We start from the raw sequence: 22,280 nt of genomic DNA, 5'->3' as shown, positions 1-22,280 counted from the left end.
TCAAATATGGTATCAAACCCTATGAATATAAATAAACACTTTTATTTATCACCATACTGATTACTCATTATTCATCGTTTCGGTTTTATCAACTTTATACTTGAATTTAAAACAATAGTTGTCCCATGCTCCAAGCATGTACACTATGTTTTCTAAACACTAGTCATGCCATACACCAAGTATGCATACTATGTTTGTCTATGATCTTTACTTTGTAAAATAGATCAATCGAACATCACTCCAATGATCCTCTTTTCACAGTCCCAAATCCTTACTGCAAATGCAAGAATTCCAAATTCATGCCATTTACTGAAATCTGTTAGATTCTAAACTTATATGCATTGATCCTCTTAATGATTATGCACAAAGTCAGAAAGACTTGACAACAATCATTACAGAGCATTCCAAAGGAGATCAGCTCCTTGGAAACATCCTTCTTTCATTAAGTTTCCTAATCTTACACAAATTGAATAATTTCTAACTTTGAAACATTTCCATATTCCATTTTGACTATCACTTCTGAACAAGAGTTGCCTCCTTACAGATTATGTCAATATGGTCCTTCCAGAATTAACATTATACTTCCAACTATCCTTGAGCAACCAATCTTTGGTAAACCTTAGATTGTCCTCGACAATTACTTAATCATTTTAGTCATATCCAATTCTAGACCTTTTCCCTTCATAATGCCCCAGGCATTTGGAAAATTTTAGAAAGGATGAATATAGCACATGTAATCGATCCTATATCCGAAGCATATGGGACACGATTCATGATGTCTCACATAAAGACTAAACCAGTCTTTTGCTATAATATTTCCATTTCAATTTGCCAAGTTCTCAAAATTCAGATTATGAAAAGGGATGTCGTAATCATAATCGAATTTTAGAACGCAAATAATGGACCCATATATAGAATTTCCTTATGTTGAGCCACTCCAACATGAAATTCATATATATATATCCTTGATTAAATACGATTAAAATCTCAATCTACGCTTTTAGAATTGAAATGAAGTATAATTTCCTCTCCCTTAATTGTAGCAAAACTACTTTTTCAACCCCTGCAACCTCACGAATTGAAACTTTTGTTTTCTATAATTAACATTGCTAACTTGCAACCTTTGTCATAATTATCATGCTCCCACTAACATGATGATTATTAGCATAACACTTATGCTCCCACTAGCTTTGACATGTACTCAGAAATCAGCTGACTTTCTTACCAAAGTTCAGATTTCTGATACTAGATTGTTTTGATAAAACTTTATCAAAATCATACACCTCTCTTAGATAGCTCACATGTGTGTCTAAACAATTTTAGAACTATGAAAAGGGATGCCGTAATCATAGTCTCAATTGTTTAGACCTTTGCCACTTCTCACAAGTCCATGTTAGTGTGCCGGTAAACCACACACGCTCCACTAACGACTTTGAGAATGCAAATATCACAATTGCTATCTAGCTAAAATCTACTTAGTGAAAGTGTTTCCTCACCATCATTTTCATGAATCGGAGAGAAACCTTATGACACTTAGATTTAATAGTGTATGTGTTCTTATCCATGTGAATTTGTCAAAACCATAATCACAAGACAAGGTTAGTGACAAATCCAAACTCATATTGATTAAACTTGTGCAATCTTAAATTCTTGCCATTTGGCAGCTCAGGTGCCTGCCATTGCTTCCAAGTAGTTGTGCAACCAATTGAGAACTCTCAGAACTCCTATGCAAAGCCAACTTGAATAGGCACAAAAATTTCAACACGATAGGTTATAAACCTCAAGTCGTGTGCTAGTGAAGGACTTTAGGTTTTATTCTTGATTAAGTCTTGAAACTTTCAAGAGCTTTAAGACTCCCACTGTCCTCTTGACATATAAGACTCCCTTGTCAAATATTCAAGAGATAGTGCGGATTCTTTATCAAGACTAACACTTTACACAATTGGCCTAAGTTGGTCTCTGTTTTATCCAAAACATCACAACTTACCAATTTCAAATGTACAAGAGTAGATAACCTTTTACTCTTACATTTGACTAGTGTTAACAAACCCTCTTTAAGATATGTCACTCAAGTTACAATCTTGGAGTATGACTCTAAGAATTGTTTTGGAACGAAGTATGACTCATCTTTTTGATTTAACCATTTCAACAATTCATGACTCCTCTTCTTAGTCATATAAATGCACTAAGATGACTTTAGAGGACCAATTGTGATATGGTATCTTAATCATTAAGATGATCATAAACATGATACTAAAGTACTCTCCCATCTTCTCAGATTTGAGAAACTTTTATCTTTCTGCCATACTTTGATTCTTCTTATTCGTTCTGTCTCACATTGAAACTTCTCCAATTCTACAGACTTATACTTAAACTTATAAGTATAACCATATTTACTAAACTTAAGTAAATCATGACGAATAGTCTTCTTGATCTTTTGTGGTGGACTTGACCAGTGCACAAGAATGTGTACTCGATCCCTTAGTCCTTTCCTTATTCACATAAGGAATTAGTCTTAATTTTCCAAGCTGAAAGTTCTCATTCATCATACTATACAACTTGCATGATTCCAAGTTTCGGTCCAATTGAACCTTGGGTGATGAGAATCTTTCCTTATTTGGTAATATTAGACACTACCACAACCGAAAGAATCAAATCCATTTTTCCAATATTGCTATCAATGGAATCTTATAAGCAACAACTTTTCACAAATGCCATTGTAAGGATACTTAAAATAAATAAAATCAAAACCTTTTTTCTTTTATTTTAAAACTTTGCGGAAAAACTTATCCTTACAATCCATATGAAACCTTGTTGTTATCTATTCCTAAGCAATATAAATATCATAACTCTTAAGTAATAGCCCAAAATTCTGATCACCGAACCATGCGATTGAAATCCATCTTCGCGATCAGAATCAGCATGTACTTAATAGAGTTATACAATGGACTTTACCTGAAGTCGAGCCAAACTTATTGACAATGGACTTTAACATCCTTAGGTAAATTTGGCAGCTTCGTTACCAATGCCCCTTCCTTTGGCAATAGTTACCTATGGACCCTTGATAATGGGACTATCTCAGACTTCGCCTCTCTCTTTACCATTGGGTCAACCGAGTTGACTATGGCCGATCCCTTTCCATTGGGAAGAGAGAGCTTTACTGGATATCCTATGTCATCATTGTCAATGTCCATAGCGTTTTAGGAAGTTGATCTTAGCAAATAGATAAGATCATTAAGGGTCTTGTCTTAGTCTGTTTCATAGGATTCCCAAAAGAACTCACTATGTAACTTAGAAAGTAGTTGAGCCACCAACTTTCTCAAGACTTTGACACCCAACTCTCCCGGCTTGTCAATATGTGACTACATCTCCAAGATGTGATCACACCTAGACCTTGCCTTGCCAATAGGGCTTGAGTGACCTTAAACTTTTAGGAACTTGTGGGTTAGGGAGAATAATTGGAGGAGGTGAAAGAAGTATGATATCAATGGGACATCATCCTCATTTAGGAAAGCTTGTTTCAAGAGATTTGGGAAGATCATAAATGTCTAGACCAGACATCTTTTTGGGAGATATTCAAGATAGTTGATTTAAAGTCCTTAATATTACACCCAATATGAAATATTAAGGCCAGGACCCAACAAACTATTTTATAACTTAGAAGAGGGATGCCGTAATCCAAGCTATAAAATATTTGAAGGTGGGTGAATGACGATTCACCAATTTCCACCATGAAAAACGAAATAATTTATTAGGTTTTAATTGGATTTGAAAGTCCTAGATCTTTGAGATTCATTGAACTGTTCAAAGACATGTTTCAATCTCGAGTGTGCCCTTCAGGTTTTGTGACTGGGATGCCGAGGATCACAAAACAAGGTGTGAATAATCATGCAAATATACTTGGTATCCTTAATATTTACCCCTTAATCAGTGTGCCGGTTAACCACACACGCTCCACCGATACTATGATAAATATTAAGTTACCCTTTGCCTACCTTGTTAAGTCCAGGTTAGTGTGCCGGTTAACCACACACGCTCCACTAACGACGTAAGCAAAGTGCAAAGTGTAATTTCATGGGTTAGCACCAAATTCACATTTTCCTAAGTAACTAAGATTGGGTATTAATAAGAGTTTAGTTACGTAGTATTTATCATTAATACTTTTAATGAAAGGAGAATTATAGTCCTTGTCCTACCCGTTCGGCTAACGATCCTCCACCAGTCAAGGAAGCGGTGGGTGAGAGTGGACACCCATTAAACTGCCATTTTATAGGCAGTAACCTTATACCCCCCTTATAGACCGGCTTCGTGAATGAGACCTACTAACGGTAAGACTGACTTTACTCTTATACATATATATAAATATTATTAACTTATAATATTATAAAGTATAAGGGTTGAATTTTAACTTTTAAAATTCTAAGGGCTAACTTGGAATTAAAGTATTCGTAAGTGAAAACTTTTCAAATTCCAAAACTTGAGGGCAAGTTTTGAAACTATTCAAAACTAATTAATTCCATAACTTATGAGTTTAAAGTGGTTTTAATTAAAAAAAAAAAAAAACTCTTCAAGTTCCATAATTTGAGGACAAGTTATGGAAGAATTTAAACTCATTAATAAAAAAAATAACTTTTTTTATTGTAACTTATGGAACTAATTAAGGTTACACTTTTTTTTTAATTTAATGAAGAGACTCTTGAACCTCCATAACTTGAGGACAGGTTATGGAGTCATAAAACCATTTAATTAGACCTAGACTCTTCATTTTGTAACCTTTGCCAACTTTTATGAGTTTTATGATTCTTAAATGTGACTTTTCATATAACTTGAGGACAAGTTACAAAAACACACTTTGGAATCAACTCTTAGATTAAAATGGATTGAAAACAACTATTTCACACAACTTTTCTATTAATCTAAGAACCTCATAAGAACAAGATAATTCAAATCATCAATCTTCAAGAAATTAGCATGAACATACAAACTAATACAAATCTTGAAATTATGACAATTATCTTACAAATTGGATTAGCATGAAAATTACTACATCAAAAACAAGTTTATAAGTCCAAAAACATCTTAGGGTAATGTTCCTAGTCCAATTCCAGCCAAAACAATCGAATATATGCATCCAACTCGATTTTTCAGCTACTTTTGCAAGTATAACAAGAAAACAAGCCTAGTCTCTGATACCACTGTTGGGTTATGAGCATTCTAACACTCCTAAGTGTACATGCAACCCTAAATACCTTGGATCTATGTTTTCTCTATTATACATACAATTATGAACATCCAAGGTATTATCCTAATCTAGCATACAAAATAATAAATATAACAAGATAGAATACATACCTCTTTGATGTAGAATGTCTTAATTAAGCTTGAGTGCCTAGTGCCCCAAGTGTGACACCTCAAATGGTTCACACAACACCAAATACACTTGGAATAACTTGAGAGAAACTTGAACACTCCTTGAAATCGTCTAGCCCTCACACTCACACATTAGTGCACGATTTCTTGAGCCATGGGATTCTTTTATATGGTGGCTATTAGGGTTACACCATGTAACTCATAACTTTACCCATTCCTTATGCTCCATGGATTTTAACCTCCATGGAGTATCCATGGGTCACCCCATGGACTTAGTCCAACATAAGGAATCTTGGATCACAAGCCCACATATAGAAGAATGAATGATTTACACAATCAACCCATATATTTAATTAGTCTCCTTTTGATCACTTAATTAATTCCAAATTAATTCTTGATCAATACTAATTAAATAACCTTATTAATATATTAGAACTTATAATATATTAACCAACCTTAACTGTTATTTCTCTCATTATAGTCTATCCAAATGCATGATGCCATGCAACCCAAATGGACCATGCCGGGTCGGGTCAAGTCTTACCAATTATAGTTATGGACTTAGATATTAATCCAACAGAGTCATCCACCCCCGAACGTTTCCGCCGTTCCGGTTTGGGGGTGTGACAGATTGGTATCAGAGCTATTGTTTATAGTGAACTAAGTATACAGAACCTTACATGGTATACAACTATAAAGACTAAGGGGTCGAAGTGCTCTGAACTAAAAGTATACTTCTAAAATATAAGTATTTTATAAAGAGTATACAAGTATCCGTAAGTACCAGAAACAGTATCGTAAGTAGAACAAAACAAAAGTATTTGGATGTTGAACACTGCGGTTAAACCTGGATAGTTATGTAATCATGTCTGGGATCAAAATAACCTGATCAAATATATTTATTTGAGACATGACCGAAATGTGTCTGGGAGTGACCGTGATGTTGCAGCAAGCCTAAAACTTACCTAACTCCATATACAAGAGTATCATTAGAAGAAAACATAAAGATAAAATACTATAGGAGTACTTTAGGCACTATAACAAACTTGATTGAAAACCAAAAGACCTTTACTGGCAGGTCTATAGTTGGGAAGTTCATGCTTCCAGGGTTATATATAATTGGGATCTTATAGATTCAGAATCGGTGATCTACGCTCTACTACCTGTTCCTTGTTTGGTTGTGGTTTTGGAGTAGGATCATCTATTCGAAAGTCTATTTGATCTTGATTATATACAGCTTGCATGCACTGCTTGACTATAGAAGGACCCAATTTAGATCATCAATAACTACAGAAGAAATGATCTACTTAATCTCATAGGATTCTTTAGACATCCCCATTCTCGCTCGAACAACCTAGATATAGATAGCCACTCCAACCTCCAACAAAGAAATCAATAAGGAATAAGAGAGGGTTCGTAAAGTGGATTCTGAGGAGGAACCATACGAGGAGGCAGATCTTCCATCGGGAGGTGATGAAGATCTGTGGTAGAACCCGAAGCATGAGCTACAGTGAATAGGAAAAAAAAACTAGGAAAGTTCAGAGACGACAAACCCTCCCAGCTGAATTCAGGACCATCATAACTAGGACAGAAACCCCTCCCGAGGCGCACAAGGTGGTAGAGCACCATATACGTCATACTAATAAGTAATTAACTAATGTGATTTAGTGAGTTAGTGATTACACTGCTCACACTGTGTGTCAGGCTTATTGCCTTTATCATATCAACTAAGTAATAGTAAACCAGATTCCATAACTTCATTAAGAGGGTAGCCACTACCAAGTTCATAAGTCTATGTTGCGTAGACCTCTGTTATGGATTGCTTCAAACGTCAGAACATGAAACACTCAGAACTAAGATAACTTCGATTCAGAATACACTCAATTCGTAACATCTAAGGACTTACCCTCGTTCGTCTTTTAAACCTTTTGGCAGCAATATGCCACCTCACAAACGTCTCGTCAGAAATTCATTCAAGAATAGCCAATCGAAATCCAAGAGGTTATTTCCTATAGACCTCTTTTTATGGATAATTATCAGGACACTATAGGAGTCGGATTATAATACTCTCAGAAACCAGTATAACTTAGCTTAATTCACACTCATGCAATACCCACTTCCATAGAATACACCACATGAATACTATCAGAACCATTCAGGGTAGTCCTCCAAGGCGTGAAATTTATAAGTATATAAATTTGTGAAATACAACTATCGGTAACCATAGTTACTCACAAGATCGTTTCTCGTCATGCAACAGAACCATGTCTTCACAAGGTGGTAACCAACCAACTGGAGAGACACCATTTCTGCAGATGGACTTCGCTACATTTCAAGCCACAGTCACAGCCGCCGTAAACGTTGTCATGGCGCAATTCAATGCCAACAACCCAAATGAGAATGGAAACGGTATCAACACTTCAAACCGTAGCAACACACTAGGAAACCGACAAGGGCCTAGCCATGATGATACTCCAACTCACAAACCTAAGAATAATAAACGGAAATTCTGGAACAAAAAGGAGCACAAGTTATCTCAAAAACTTGCCAAGAGACAACAACCTGTGGCAACTTCTACAACCACTATATCTGCCACTCTAGAACCAATGCCAGTACGACAATATGCTGGAAATCTGCCAGAATGCAAGAGATACAAATTCCACCACGTAGGAAAATGCCGCAAATTGCAATGTAAGAACTGCAACAGACATGGACACTCCACTCGTTTCTACAGGGCACCGACACGATCAATTACCCAAGTTCTTGGCATGGAAGTGAGTCAGGTTTGTTATAGTTGTGGCGAATCTGGACTTCAAAAGAGATTATCCGAGGACTAAAAATGGCGAAGAAGCTCGCTCCCATAGGACCCCGACTCAACACATCACTTCAACTATCGATGCTAGTATAATTCAAGTATGCCATGCATGTGGTGAAATGGGGCATTTCAAGAGAAACTGTCCGACGGAGAGAAATGATGGAGGAGAAGGAGGAGTGTAGCAGCATGCCATATAAGAGCAACGAGGAACCCCCTCCATTTTGAGATTTTGGTACGCCTTCTAAATAAATTTTTAATCTATATTAAAAATTAAAATTTATGGAAATTAAAAAGTAATTGTAAATAACTCACTCGTACGATCAAGTCACGACATTCATAAGAGAAGTAAAGATCCGTACAGGTAAGCTATGATGGCTTAGTATGTACATCAGGGTTGTGTATAACTGAGATGTTGCAGACTTAGAGTGAGTGATTCCACCTTAATTCATGTTCCTTGTCTGGTTGTGGATTTAGGGCAGAGTCACTCAGTCACCCGTCTTATTCATCTTAATTATACATAATTTGATATACCAAGCGATCATAGACGTACTGAGAAGAATCATAGTATAAAGTATCTTCACTAGTTATCAAAACACTTGCACTGTTTGTACTCACTCATCACGGTACAAGTGTGATAGTGGTAGCATCAAAGAGAAAACAGAAAACACTAGAACGTTTACACAGAGTACATTGTCAGACACACTAAAGATACACCGTCGTATAGCAATCATTTCTTTCAAATTGGCTTAACTTTTGTCTCTGTAAAGAGTCCGTTATCATCGTTCATCATGGATTGGCGTGGTCCTCACCATACCAAATTCGTGTGTCACGAAAACCCACCGCCTTAACAGACCGATTATCGAGACCCTTGTCACTCGTAACGACAACCCGACATAGACCTCTAAATCGCTTCTCTCATATTCTAGACCCCAAAGTACTCATGCGAGGAGTACCTTACCCTCCGAAACCCTTCCGATGTATACCCAGTAAACCCTCCAGAACTATCACTCGTCCAATGGGTCGAGTTTAAGCTTAGAGACCAACGCAAATCCATATTCAAGAGTTAGACAAGAGATTCGTGCCGATAAGAGACGAAAACCTTTTGGAGTTCCAGGTTGGTAACCATGTTCTTTTGAAGGTCTCAACCAGGAAAGGCACGATACGCTTTGGAAAGCGTGAAAAGTTGAATCCGAAATACATTGGGCCATTCAAGATTCCCACTAGGATCGGTCCCGTAGCATACACATTTCGTTACCCTAAGAACTTAGCCGCGTACATTCTGTCTCCCACGTGTCGAACCTAAAGAAGTGTCTGTCCGATAGGACACTTGTAATTCCCCTCGAAGAGATCGAACTAGACGAGAACCTTAACCTCGTGGGAGAACCAGTAGAGATCATGGACCGAGAGGTCAAACAAATGAAGTAAATCAGTATCACAATAGCGAAGGTTCGCTGGAATGCCAAGCGAGGACTTGAATTCACTTTAGAGCGCGGAAATTCAATGAAACAGAATACTCTTATCTATTTCCGAGTTCATGATTTGTATTCAGTGTCTGAATTTCGGGACGAAATTCCCTCTAACGGGGGGATGATGTGACAACCCGAAAATTTCTATCTTGTACAACCAGTCAATTCAATTCAATCAAAGTCAGACCCATTTCCGCTATCTTTTAGCATTGTTTAGAGCCTGTTTAAGTGTTCTAAGCCTAGTACCATCAAGGTTTGGGTTTAGGGACAAGATATCTTAAGTCATAGTATAACATTCGGGCCAATCACTCCTTCAAGAGGAGTGTACGTCCGTACACATGGGTGTACGGCCGTACACCTATCCCTGGCCATACACTCTTACCTATATAAGATATACTTAGTCATCATTCAACCCTTTTCACACCTCCAAGCCAAGAAATCGGGTTTTCTCTCTCTCTCTCTCTCTAGTTTCATCAAGTTTCTCACCTAGATCCCCAAAGATGTAAGTCTTTCCTACCTTAATTTGTTACTACATAGCTTTAACTAGTGATGAATCCATGTTTCATTCCATAAATTTCATCTTTTGTTAGATCTTCATCTTTCACCAAGAACACCAAGAACACACACTAGTTCTTGGTGGCCATAAACCCTCAATCAAGCTTCCAAATTGTGAGTAACTTCTTCATATACTTGTTATCTACTAGAAACACTTGTTGTTCATCTTAAAATCGACAATCCTAGCAAGAACATGAAGGTGTACGACCGTAGACCCGTGTATGGCCGTACACACCTCATGGGACCGTACACCCTCTTTGATGCTCATTATTGGCCTTAAACATGCATTAAAACTAAGCATGGGACCTAGAACACTTCCTTGATGCTAGTTAGGACCTTAAAACACCTCAAATGCACACTTCTTCATGAGTGTACGTCCGTACACTCATGGGCCGTACACCCATGGCCGTACACACCTTTGTGTGGCCGTAAACCTCCCTCATTCAATCACATATGATTCTAACACTTAGTTTCAAGTGTTTCCAAGTCCCTAGGATGGTCTCCTATGATAACTAGTTGTATTATACACTAATTTGATACAAATATGTGTCATTATATTCTAAATAGGATCCGTGTATACTCGAGTCTTCACTTGACGCTTAGCATCCTACAACAAATCATACGTACGCATCACTCACAGCAGGTGAGTTCATACCGCTACATTTTTCCGAGTTTTTAATGTTTTCAGGGGGGGGGGGGGAATACAAGCCAAACATAAATGATTTTATGAAATTTATACAAAAGGATTTCAATAAACTTAAAACGGATGCAATCGATACAAACATACAGTTTCTATACTTTTATAAAATATTTAGATATTTTATCCCTTCTGTATTATGCTGAGCATAAGGGACGTTTTCAACTTACAAGCTTAACCACATAGTTTTCAGATCAATACACGATTATAAATATACAAACACACAAACTATAATAGGTATAGTTTGGGAATTCATACAAGGTTGAAAATATACAAACACACAAACTATATTACGTATAGTTTGGGAATTCATACAAGGTTAAACATATACAAACATACAAACAATAATAGGTATAGTTTGGGAATTCATACAAGGTTAAACATATACAAACACACAAACTATATTAGGTATAGTTTGGGAATTCATACAAGGTTAAACATATACAAATACACAAACTATAATAGGTATAGTTGAGAATTCATTAAACGGTTTACAAACTTATCTTTTATAAATCTTTCCGTTATTTATAAAAAAAGGTTTTCCTGTATTATTACTTGTAAAGTCGTTAATCTAGTTGGAGACACATCCTTGGGCGCTTACAAACATAACTAAGTGGAGGACTACCCCTTATGATCCAGAATCTCCCCGAGGGAGAGCGTGAGTTTGTGTATAGATCTATACAGGACTAACTATCCCGCACCTTGCTGCTAGCTACAGTAGGACCGGCAGGTCTACGGGTGACAAAGTCATAAAGGATACTGGTGCCTGATTCGCACCATATCAAGTTTAGTATGGTCATAAAACTCGCAATATAGATAACAACGATATACTTATGTAGTAATATACTTTACAATTATTATTTAGCATAATTATGGAAAATACATGGTTTCTTTACGAGGAATAAAACTACAACACATACTGGTAATAATCATGGTTTTGAAACAAAACATTCTACACAAAGGTTTTTCATACATAATTCATCATACAATACATCTAGTAGTAACCAAACATACAAACTAATATGTTTTATATACTACAACCGGATATAATAACAAACATTCATAGTTAGTTCTATAACTATGCAGTTTATGCATCAGGGTAACGTATGAAGAATACTCGATAGACTGTGGGATATGTGGTTTCCGCCTTATTTCCAGTTCTTGTTTGGTTGGATTTTCTTGGAAACATACAAACATTTTCACTGATTCATTAACAGGTTTTTATTACAAAAAGATGCTTATGAACTCACCGGCTTTTAGGCTGATACTCTCTTTCAAAACCGCTTGTATTCTTAGGAAATCAATAGACAGGTACCTTGACAGACTTTTGAACAGACGGAGCGTATGGAGTCTCTTATTTCTTTTTGTTACTTTTGGATATATTAAAATATGTTGCAAACAGATGTAAACACTTATTATATATATTCAATGTAATGGTTGTGTTTACTTTGATTACTATGATGCAATTGTTGTGATACTATACATGAAGTCATCCACCCCCGAACGTTTCCGCCATTCCGGTTTGGGGGTGTGACACTTATGGTAAACACATTAAAAATATCTCATCCCAAACTTTACAAACAAACTAACTAATATAACGCTTAATAAACGCCAAGAAAAGAAGACGAAAGAATAAGTTGTTAGGTTAAAATAGCACTTCAACAAATGATAAACGATCTCAATTAGAGTATTAAATGCAAAATCGAAATACAAAAGACAATCAATTTACGTGGTTCACACGATCAGAATGATCGACTACGTTAATGGCGCACACGAGAGAGAAATTTATTATTTCCTGCCATAAAAGGAGTTTCCATACAGTGCATTAGGGTTACAATAAATGCTACTATTTGTAGAGTTGTTGACCTAAAAAATAATGGGCCAAAAAACGTCATGGGATGAAGTCAATTTTGACAAAACTGGCCCCACTAAACGTGGGAATCAAAACTTGCCCTCCAAGAAAACCTGCCCTCCTGCTTGATCACTTACTGACCGTTTAAGCAATGCAAGTTGCGTATTACCATAAGCAGACTACTTCTATGGACAGCCACAAGCATATTGCTCCTACGGACTGCCATAAACAGAGTACTTATGATTACTTATGCGTATTACCATAAGCATACTCTTTCTTTCTTTCTCTCTCTCTCTCTCTCTCTCTCTCTCTCTCTCTCTCTCGTTCGGACCTTCGCTTCAAGCACTCACAACTTCAACTTCTTTGTAGTCACCACCTTGGTAAACATGTCTGCTGGATTCTTCGTATCATGGATTTTCTTCGTATTGAAAATCCCATCATTTATCTTTCATCCTACCGTGAAAACACTAGATTCTTTGCCAAATGAATTGCATTCTAATTGTAACAATGTAGTACACAATCATCCTGTTGCATACCAAGTTCTGATAAGAAATTCTTCAACCATCTAAGCTCCTTGCTTGCTTCTGCAATAAGCATACATACAATACTAGTCTTCTATCAAATTTATGTGATATAAAGGAGTAATTAGCTCCATAATCAAACAATATATTGCAGGTAAATCGTTTACTATAAAGGTACCATAAGCGACATCTGTTTCCTCCCTTGCTGCTTCCAGAGTCATCTGGAATGCTCTCGCCTTTGGCCTAAGAAGCAGATTAGGCTTTGCAGCCTCCTTCTTCTTTAGGCAGTCCTTTGCTATATGCCCTTCTTCATTACATCCATAACACACCTTCTTGTTCGATGTACATGTTGGATAGGTGTCTAAGTTCATAACTATTTCTGGGTTGTACTTGACCCGATTAGCATGGTCCATTTGGGTTGCATGACATCATGCATTTGGATAAACTAAAATGAGAGAAATAACACTTATGGTTTATTAATATATTATAAGTTCTAATATATTAATAATATTATTTAATTAGTATTGATCAAGAATTAATCTAGTATTAATTAAGTGATCAAAAGATGACTAATTAAATATATGGGTTGATTGTGTAAATCATCCATACTTGTATAGTGGGCTAAATGCTTCATGGATTATCAAGTAGGGCTAAAACCCATAGGATGCTCCATGAATGCTCCATGGAGTTTTAAACCCACGGGTCATGGAAATGAAGAGCCATGTTACATTAGGGTTTACATGGTGTAACCCTAATTGTAACACACTATATAAGCATCCTTTTACTCACCAAAATCGGCGACTAGTAAGAAATAAGAGGGCTAGCCGATTTCCAAGAGTGTGACATTTCTCTCAAGTTTATTCCAAGTGCATTTGGTGTTGTGTGAGGCATTTGAGGCATCACACTTGGGGTGCTAGGCTCACAAGGTTCTTAAGGAATTCAAAGTACTACAAGGTATGTTTTCCTACTATCTTTTATGTTTAAATGTTCCCCATGTATACTAGATAGGAAATGAACCTTGGAAAATCAATTTTGCATGTATCTTAGTCAAACATAGATCCAAGGTTTCTAGGGTTGCATGTACAACTTAGGAGTGTTAGAATGCTCAAAACCCTATAGTGGTATCAGAGCCTAGGCTTGTTTGTTTGATACTTGATGCAAAATAGCTGAAAAAGTCGAAATTCTTGCTGTCTGCACAGGGGACTCGCCGAGTCCATGGGGGGACTCGACGAGTCCAATCGTATCTTCAACCAACTCGACGAGTCAGTTCTTGCACTCGACGAGTTGGCCAGGCAGAGTGCAGATTTTCGATTTTTGCTGCTGGAGATGGACTAGAAACATTACCCTAAACTGTTTTGGTGTTATAAAACTTGTTTTAGGTGGTGTAATGGTTGTGCTAATCCATTTACAATAGCTATTATCAAATTTTCAAGTTTTATATGGTTAATTTTATGATTCTTGAAATTGTTGATATGCATGTTCATGGACTTATGAGTTTAGAAGATCATAGGAATTATTTGTAACTTGCTTGTTAGTTTAATTCTTGATCATTATGTGTTTTAATGGAATCCATAATTTGTCTTCAAGTTATGGATTACCAAAAGTCACACTTTTAAAGTCCATTATTAAACACATAGGTTATATAAAATGAAAAGTCTCTCATTTTATTAATCCATTAATCATAAGTTATGAAAGATGAAAAGTTTTGAAAGTTACAAAACTTTCCCTCAAGTTTTTGAACATGTAAAGTCACTTTAAAACTTTAGTTCCAACCCCTAGAATTTTAAAAGTTAAAATTCAGCCCTTATACTTTATAATATTATAAGTTAATATATATATATATATATATATATATATATATATATATATATATATATATATATATATATATATGCATAAGATCAAGTCGTTTTACCGTTAGTAGGCCTCATTCACGAAGCCGATCTATAAGGGGGGTATAAGGTTGCTGCCTATAAAATGGAAGCTTAATGGGTGTCCACTCTCACCCACCGCTTCCTTGATCGGTGGAGGGTCGTTAGCCGAACGGGTAAGACAAGGACTTTAAACCTTCATTAAAAGTATTAATGATGAATATAAAGTAACTAAATGTTTTATAAATTCCCAATCTTAGTTACTGTAGGAAAAATGTGAATAAGGTGCTAACCCATGAAATTACACTTTGCACTTTGCTTAGGTCGGTTAGTGGAGCGCGTGTGGTTAACCGGCACACTAGCTGGACTTAACAAGGTAGGAAAGGGGTAACTTAATGTTTATCATAGTGTCGATGGAGCACGTGTGGTTATCCGACACATCGATTGAGGGGTAAACATTAAGGGTACCAAGTAATTTGCATGGTTACTTCACACCTTGTTTTGTGATCCTCGGCATCCCAGTCACAAAACCTGAAGGGCACACTCGAGATTGAAACATGTCATTGATAAATTCAATGAATCTCAAAGAATCTAGGAGTTTCAAAACCAATTAAAACCTAATAAATTATTTCATTTTTCATGGTGAAATTGGTGAATCGTCATTCACCTACCTTCAAATATTTTATAGCTTGGATTACGGCATCCCTCTTCCAAGTTATAAAATATTGTGTTGGGTCCTAGCCTTAATATTTCATATTGGGTTTTGTATTAAGGACTTAAAATCAACTAACTTGAATATCTCCCATTGTAGATGTCTGGTTTAGACAACTGTGATCTTCCCAAATCTCTCGGAAATCATAATTCTCTACCTCCACCTCCTCCATTTATTCTCCCTGACCCACAAGCTTGAAGAATTGAAAAATTCAAGGTCACTCAAGCCCTACTAGCAATGAATCATAAAGATAGAAGACCTGTATGCACTCATGTCTTAGAAATGAAGTCACACTTTGACAGGTTGAGAATGTTGGGTGTCGTTGTCCCAAGGAAGTTGGCTATTGACTGGGTTCTTCAGTCACTTCCAGAGTTATATAGTGAGTTCATTAAGAACTACTATGTGACAGATCACAACATGACCCTAATAGATCTATCCTATTTGCTTGTTGCCGCTGAGTCAGAAATGATGTGGCGCAATGGTCAAGCAAATATGGGTGGAAGATCTATTTCTCAAACTTCCATGGACATTGACAATGGAAACATTGGAAGTCCAGAAAAGCTTTCTCTTCCCAATGGAAAGGGATCGGCCTTGGTCAACCCGGTTGACCAAAAGGTAAAGGGAAAAGCTAAGTCTGTGATAGTCCCGTGTACCATTCACAAAGAGTCTATATGTTTTCATTGTCAAGAGAAGGGGCATTGGTTGCGAAATTGCCCAAACTACCTGAAAGATTTAAGAGAAAAGGAAAAGTCAAAAAGGTTTGACTCTGCTTCAGGTAAGTCCACTATTTAACTCTGTTAAGTTCCTTATTTATGATTCTTAATACAAAATGTGACTCGGTTACATTTTGGTGTTTGGCAGGATCAAGCAAAGGGAAGGACACTTAAAGAAAGAGTATGTTGAATCTGATAGCGAAGATGGATTTCAATCGCATGGTTCGAAGATCGGATTCTTGAGCTACTACTTAGAGAGTTATGATAGATTGCAAGAAGATATGTAATAGCATAGTTTTCATTTAAAGTTGCATTGTAAGGAAAAAGTTTTTCCGCATTTATAAATAAATAAAATTTTGTTTTATTTTATTATATCTCCTTGCAATGACATTTTGTGAAAAATTGATGTTTGTATGGTTCTAGCAATAATGGAAATGTGAATTTGATTCTTTCATTTGTGGTAGTGTCTAAATTTATCAAATAAGCAAAGATTCTCATCACTCAAGATTTCAATTGGACCGAAACCCGGAATCATACAAATTGTATAGGATGATGAATAAGAATTTTCATCTTTGGAAAATTAAGACTAATTCCTTGTTCACATTTATATGTGAGTCAAGTGAAGGACTAAGGGATCGAGTACACATTCTTGTGCACTGGTGAAGTCCACCGCAAAAGATCGATAAGACTATTCGTCATGATTTACTAAAGTTTAGTAAATATGGTTATACTTGCCAGTTTAAGTATAATTCTTAAACATCAGAAAAGTTTCCGTGTTTTGCAGGATGAATGACAAGAATCAAATTAGGTAGAAAGATAAAAGTTTCTCAAATCTGAAAAGATGGGAGAGTACTTTAGTATCATGTTTTGTGATAATCTTAATGATTAAGAAACCATATCATAATTGGTCCTCAAAGGACATCTTAGTGCATTCCTATGGCTAAGAAGAGGAATCAAGAATTGCTAAAATGGTTAAATCAAGAAGGTGAGTCATACTTCGTTCCAAAAAAAGTATTAGAGTCATACTCTGAGACTGTAAGTTGAGTGACATATCTTAAAGAAAGGTTTATAACACTTGTCAAATGTAAGAGTAAAATATGTCCTACTTTTGTACATTTGAAATTGGTAAGTTGTGATGTTTTGGATGAAACAAAGACCAACCAAGGCCAATTGTGTGAAGTGTTTGTCTTGATAAAGAATCCGCACTATCTCTTGAATATTTGGCAAGTGAGTCTTATATGTCAAGAGGACAGTGGGAGTCTTAAAGATCTTGGAAAAGCTTCCCGATCTAATCAAGAGTAAAAAACCTATAGTTATCACTAGCACACAACGTGAGGTTTATAACATATCATGTTGACATATTCCTGGTTCTATGCCCATTCTAGTTAAAGTTGGCTTTGCATATGAGTTCTGAGAGTTCTCAATTGGTTGCATAACAACTTCGAAGCAATGGCAGGCCCTTGTGCTGCCAGGTGGCAATAAGTTAAGATTGCACAAGTTCAATCCATAAGAGTTTAGATGTGTCACTAACCTTGTCTTGTGATTATGGTTTTGACAAATTCACATGGATAGGAACACATACACCTTAAAATCTAAGTGTCATAAGGTTTCTCTCCGATTCATGAAAATGATGGTGAGAAAACGCTTTCACTAAGTAGATTTTACGTAGACAGCAACTGTGATATTTGCATTCTCAAATTCGTTAGTGGAGCGTGTGTGGTTAACCGGCACACTAACATGGACTTGTGAAAAATGGCAAAGGTCTAAACAATTGAGACTATGATTACGACATCCCTTTTCATAGTTCTGAAATTGTTTAGACACACATGTGTGCTATCTAAGGAAAGGTGTATGATTTTGATAAAGTTTTATCAAAGCATCTCGTATCAGAAATATGAACTTTGGTAAGAAGGTCAATAAAGTATTGATTTCAAGAAGTCCAGCAGATTTCTGAGTACATGTCAAAGCTAGTGGGAGCATAAGTGTTATGCTAATAATCATCATGTAAGTGGGAGCATGATAATTATAATAACTGTTGCAAGTTAGCAATGTTAATTATAGAAAACAAAAGGTTTCAGTTGGGAAAAAGTTGTTTTGCTATAATTAAGGGAGAGGAAATTATACTTCACTTCAATTCTAAAAGCTTAGATTGAGGTTTTAATCATCTTTAGTCAAGGATATATATATGAATTTCATGTTGGAATGGCTCAACGCAAGGAAATTCTATATATGGGTCCATTATTTGCGTTCTAAAAATTCGATTATGATTACAGAATCCCTTTTTATAATCCGAATTATGAGAACTTGGCAAATAAAAATAGAAATATTATAGCAAAAGACTGGTCTAGCATCATGTCTTTATGAATCGTGTCCCATATGCTTCGGATATAGGATCGATTGCAGATGGTATAATATCCATCTGTTCTAAATTTTTCCAAATGCCCAGAGCATTAAGAGGGAAAAAGTACTAGAACAAGATATGACTAATTTGATTAAGCATTTGTTGAGGACAATCTGAGGTTTACCAAAGATTGGTTGCTCAGGGACAGTTGGAAGTATAGTGTTAATTTTGGAAGGACCATATTGACATATCCTGGAAAGTGGCAACTCTTGTTCAGGAGTAATAGTCAAAAGGGGAATATGGAAATATTCCCATAGGTGGAAGTTATTCATTAAATATGTGTAAGATTAGGAAACTTAATGCAAGAACAATGTTCAAAGGCAATGAACTTTGAATATGAGACTTCTGTTCCATGGCGTTGATCTCCATTGAAACACTCTGTAATGTCTATTGACAAGTCTTTGTGACTTTGTGCATAATCATTACAAGAGGACCAATACATATAAGTTTAGAATCTAACAGATTTAGGTAAATGGCAGGAATTTGGAATTATTGCATTTGCGGTAACGATTTGGGATTGTGAAATGAGTATCATTGGAATTATGTTCAATCGATCTGTTTGACAGAATAAAGATCATAGACAAACTTAGTGTGCATACTTGGTGTATGGCATAACGAATGTTTGGAAAAACATAATGTGCATACTTGGTGTATGGCATGACTAGTGTTTAGAAAAAAAAAACCATAGTGTACATGCTTGGAGCATGGGACAACTATTGTTTTAATTCAAGTATAAAGTTGATAGTTTGAAAAAGTATACAATGAATGATGGGTAATCAATATGGTGATAAATAAAAGATGTTTTATTTATATTCATAAGTTTTGAGACCATATTGGATTCGATTATTCTTGTGTTTCACTTTGCATGTTTTGACTTCAGAATAACTAAGTCGCTCATCCTGAATGACTAAGTTATTCAGACCATCCACAGTCGGTCATATGTTGGAAGTAGATATGAATCAAGACTGTCATGGGTTGGCTTGTAGAGGTCTAAGATGTTGGACAAAGTGGTGCTACAACACTCATGAGTTCTCCAAAGTTCCGAGTATTGGATTTAACCCACGCTCGCTGGTATCACTTCATGGAATTTATCTTGAGTGATCGTGAGACGGTAATATCATATAAGTCTTCAAATCTAGAGACATGACTTGTTGCCTATGAATTGGTTATGCATTGATTGTACGAAAACGCATTGGTAACTCGATGTTATAAAACGTGCCTTTGTGTATGATTCAACAACTAGTAGAACAAGCATATGAGTCGAAGTTTATCTGTTCCTTCTTGGATTAGAAGCGATATCTGGGCCCCTCGATGATTTTGTGTTGACCCATGTATCGGGCCCGGTCAGAACTAAGTTGATTTGTTCAATTAAGTTCTATGTCAAAGAAATCGGAAATCGGGAAACAAACAGCTGGACAATAAGTAAGACATTGTTCCATGTATTTGTCCGGCTGATATCTAGAACAGAGGATTATATGATCACTTATCTTAAATGGAGTATCATCATCATCTCAGTTCCGCGAAACCTTGAAAGAGGTACGATTGCTCATCGGTTCCTGAAGTTATTCTTGCAAATATAGTTATTAGACTTATCCAAGTGGGAGACTGTTGGATAGGTGTCTAAGTTCATAACTATTTCTGGGTTGTACTTGACCCGATTAGCATGGTCCATTTGGGTTGAATGGCATCATGCATTTGGATAAACTAAAATGAGAGTGTAGGGTTTCAAAGTACTCCATGGATGATGGCAATGGGCCCCCTTGATGAAGTGTAGGTTAAAAGCCCAAGACTTGTCATTTCCCTATAAATAGTCATGTATTATTAATTATTAGGGTTAAGAGTGAGGCACAATGTAGCCGCCACGTTGTAAGGTTTCTTGTAGAGTTAGATTCTTATTCTTAAAGTGTAATCTGTTCCTCATAATTGAATAAATCGAGTGATCATTCAACATATCTTCATATTTGTGTTTGTTCTTATTTTCCGCATCTTGTTCATCAAATCTCAATTAGGGTTTTATTCCCAACAAGTGGTATCAGAGCGGGTCTTTGAAGATCTATTGATTTTTGAAGTATCGGTTCTTGATTTGATGATTTTCTGCACAAGTTATTGAAGATTTTTAGTGTTTTGGCGTATTGGAATCAAAATTCTGTTCATGGAGAATTATGTTACTGTTCATCACTGTTCATCTGGGTATTTTTTCTCAATCTAATTCGTATTTTATTTGGATCCAATTAATTGTTTAGTCCGAAATTAATACATTGCTTTGTGGATCAATCCGTTTCGATTTAGGCCAACGAGTTATTCTTTACTGTTCATCCTATTTCTTCAAAGCCCAATAGTTTCAACTGTTGTTTATTGTTCATCTATTGTTCATCGGTGTTTGAAATCACAAAATTCTGAATCTCGAATGTCAATATTCTTATTCGATTTATGGGTTTAACTTCATGACGATTAAGCATTCTTTTTGGATTTCACAATTCTCGATTTTTGTTTAATTCACTAATAGCTCTGTTCCTGAGTTGAGTTCTCTGAAAAATATCATTATCAAAATCGATTTTGATTTTGTTCATCTATCATGTTCCAAAATCGACCTGTTTAGCCCGAAGATTAAGTTGAGAAACATTGATTTTGTTGTTTGGCGTTAATTGATTTTGGTAGTCAAAGCAGAAAAGTCAAAATCGGCATGATTGGATTCGGTTTGACTATAATTCTCGATTTATATCTGCACGACTCGGAGCGAACCTCTCACAGTCGATGTTTATGATAAAAGCGAAACCACTTGGCACTGCGAATGGATCGGATTCGTAACTTGGTGCTCGGAACGAAAGTATAAATTCGGGGGTTACTGATTTCTTGGATTTGTTGTTCAAAATCGCGAGTTGTTTATTCATATTCATCTGACGTTAAATTGGGGAAGGTGACTCAAGTTACCTTTTTGGTTCCTGTAACTTCAGGGATTTAACGGTTATGGTCCCTGAATTTTATGTGGCTTCGCACTTTTGGATTATATTAAGAAATTGTTACAAATGAAGGGAAAATTGATGCAGAATTACCTTTTCAGTCCCAGAATTTCAGCAAAGTGACAGTTTCAGCCCAATTTTTGAAAAGTTTGCAAATATAAGGGCTGGTGAACAGTTTTGAATTTTTAATGCACATATTTTTTCGTGAACAGAAAAATAAGGATTCCATCAAGTCTTGGCGGTTCCGAAAGTTGTCTTTCGTGATAACGACAAATTTTCACGACTTTTTCGGATTTTATACTTCATTGTGTATATCATTTTGTCACGGGGGAGCATAGTAATTTTTT

Source organism: Lactuca virosa, chromosome 5 (genome assembly GCF_052849685.1).
Source record: "Lactuca virosa cultivar CGN04683 chromosome 5, Lactuca_virosa_CGN04683_v6, whole genome shotgun sequence".
In the NCBI taxonomy this organism is placed as follows: domain Eukaryota; kingdom Viridiplantae; phylum Streptophyta; class Magnoliopsida; order Asterales; family Asteraceae; genus Lactuca; species Lactuca virosa.
The sequence above is the reverse complement of the archived record's forward strand: the minus strand, read 5'-3'. Positions refer to the sequence as shown.